Source organism: Carlito syrichta, unplaced genomic scaffold (assembly GCF_000164805.1).
Source record: "Carlito syrichta isolate Samal-C Ts95f unplaced genomic scaffold, Tarsius_syrichta-2.0.1 Scaffold287760, whole genome shotgun sequence".
Taxonomy (NCBI): Eukaryota; Metazoa; Chordata; class Mammalia; order Primates; family Tarsiidae; genus Carlito; species Carlito syrichta.
The window spans coordinates 102,137-105,049 of NW_007231856.1; the positions used below are offsets into that span (position 1 = coordinate 102,137).

At 40.1% G+C, this 2,913-nt stretch overlaps 1 pseudogene; it reads left to right on the forward strand.

The window, feature by feature from the left end:
* The first annotated feature begins 524 nt into the window (after positions 1-524).
* On the forward strand, positions 525-1,406 carry LOC103255015 (annotated as a pseudogene).
* Positions 1,407-2,913: the final 1,507 nt, after the last annotated feature.

Below are 2,913 nucleotides of genomic sequence, written 5' to 3' on the forward strand. Positions count from 1 at the left end.
GGATTCTCACTCTGTCACCCAGACTGGAGTGCAGTGGCCGCTCCCGGCCACTGCAGCCTCGACTTGCTGGGCTCCGGTGATCCTTCCGCCTCAGCCTTCCGAGTAGCTGGAATTACAGGCGCGCGCTACCACGCCCGGCTAATTTTTTAAAATTTATTGTAGAGATGAGGTCTCGCCTGCCCAGGCGGGTCTCAAACCCTCAAGCTCAGGCAATCCACTCACCTCAGACTCCCAAAGATGCGGGATTACAGGCTGAGCCACTGAGCCCGGCTTCCTCTTTCATTTCTAATTTTATTTATTTGAGTCTTCTTTTTTCTTAGTCTAGCTAAAAGATTTTCAATTTTGATTGTTTTTTCCAAAAAACTAAGTTTTAGTTTTATTGATTTTTCTATGATTTTTCCAGTCTCTGTTTTTGTTTTATTCTTGATCTAATCATTATTTCCTTCCTCTCCCAACTTTGGACTTAATTTGTTCTCCTTTTTAAAGTTACTCAACATGTAGAAGAAGCCAAGTGCAGCGGGAGCATGGGGAAGCAAAAGAAAATGAGGAAGTATGCAACCATGAAGTGAATGCAGACACCAGAGGCTTAAAGAAAAGGATAGATAAAAGTCTAAAAATAGAAAAGAAAGATCCCAGCACACTAAAGGAAAAAGAAGTACCCCAATACCTGTCCTGCTTATTCTTCCAGTATAACGAACAGTTGGGTCCACCTTACCGCATCCTGGTTGATACCAACTTTATCAACTTTTCCATTAAAGCCAAACTGGACTTAGTGCAGTCAATGGTGGACTGTCTGTATGCCAAGGATATCCTTTGTATAACTGATTGTGTAATGGCTGAAATTGAGAAATTGGGGCAGAAGTACAAAAAGTGGCTTTAAGGATCGCCAAGGATCCAAGATTTGAATGGTTACCACGCACACCGGAAGGAATTCATGCAGATGACTGCCTAGTGCAAAGAGTAACTCAGCACAAGTGTTACATTGTGGCCACAGTTGACCAGGGCCTTAAAAGCAGAATCGGGAAGATCCCTGGAGTTCCTGTCATGTACATTTCCTTTTTTTTTTTTTTTTTTTTGAGTTGGAGTCTCACTCTGTCGCCCAGACTGGAGTGCAGTGGCCGCTCTCGGCCACCACAGTCTCGACCTGCTGGGCTCCGGCGATCCTTCTGCCTCAGCCTTCCAAGTAGCTGGAACTACAGGCGCACGCTACCACGCCTGGCTGATTTTTGATTTATTGTAGAGATGAGGTCTCGCCAAGTTGTCCAGGCACATCTTGAACCATTTCTAACTATAGATACAACATTGAGTGGATGCTGAATGATTATGGAACTCCTTGGTTCTGGTTCTTCCAAGACAATGCTCCTCTGCCTTTCTTCAACTACCTTTCTCTGTTGCCAGTTCATTAAACATGCACTAGCAAGAATTATTAATCTGTTTGCCCATTTGCTCTATTATGAGCTGAAAATGGATAAATACACTCATTTCCAATGCTGTTTTGAAAATGAAAAAAAAAATGGTATTCAACATATAAAGTTAGATGGTTTACTTGAGACCTTTTTTCTTTTTTAATGTGTTTATTGCTTTCAACTTCCTTCTTAGTATCATTTTTGTGGCATCCCATAACTTTGATATGTTGTGTTTTCATTTTCTTTGTTTCAAGATATTTTATAATTTCCCTTTTAAATTCTTATTTGACCCACTTGTTATTCAAGAATATGTAGTTTCCACGTATTTGTGAAATTTCCAATTTTTATTCTGATATTAATTTCTAGTTTCATCCCATTGTGGTTAGAAAATATACTTGGTATGATTTCAATATTCTTAAATTTGTTAGAACTTGTTTTGTAACCTAACATGTGCTATCCAGGAAAATGTTCTATATGTACTTCAGAAGTACATAAATTCTGCCACTGCTGGGTGGAATGTTCTATATATGTTTATCAGGTCCATTTGACCATTTTTAAAAAGTTTTGAGTTGGGATCTCATTGTGTCACCCACTACAGCCTCCACTTTCTAGGTCCAGGCAACCTTTGTGTTAGCCTACCAAGTAGTTTGAGACCAAAGGCATGTGCCGCTATCCCCAGCTAATTTTTTTTGTGTGTAGAGATGAGGGCTTACTATGTTGTCCAGGCTGGTCTCGAACTCCTAGACTCAAGCCACCCTCTTGCTTTAGCCTCCCAAAGTGCTAGGATTACAGGCATGAGCTACCATGCCCAGCCTCTTTTGATGATTTTTTTGCTTTAAATCTGTTAGAGTCTGAATGTCCCCAAGTTAATGTGTTGAAACTTAATCCCCATTGTTGTGGTTTTAAAAGATGAATCCTTTTGGGACATTATTAAGTCATGAGAACTCTTGTATGTGATGAGTTGCTTTTCTCTTGTTGCTTTCAAAGGTCTCTCTTTGAGAGTAAAGAAACAACCCATGGAATGGGAAAAAATATTTGCAAGCCACGCATCTGACAAAGGCCTCATATCCAGGATTTATAAGGAACACAAACAAATTGACAGGAAAAAGTCAAACACGGGGAGACAGCCCATAGACTGGGAAAAAATATTTGCCAACTGTATGTCTGACAAACGCCTAACATCTAGGATCTACAAGGCACTCAAACATGCCAAAAAGAAAAAAAAAAACAAAACAGCCCCATTACTAAGCAGGCAAAATATATGAATAGACACTTTTCCAAAGAAGATATATGAGCAGTCAACAGGTACATGAAAAAATGCTCAGCCTTATTAGTCACCTAAGAAATGCAAGTTAAAACCACACTGAGATACCACCTAACTCCAGTCAGGATAATCATCATCAATAACTCAAGAAACATCAGATGCTGGAGAGAATGTGGTGAAAAGGGAACACTTCTACACTGTTGGTGGGAATGTAAACTAGTACAGCCTCTGTGGAGAATAGTG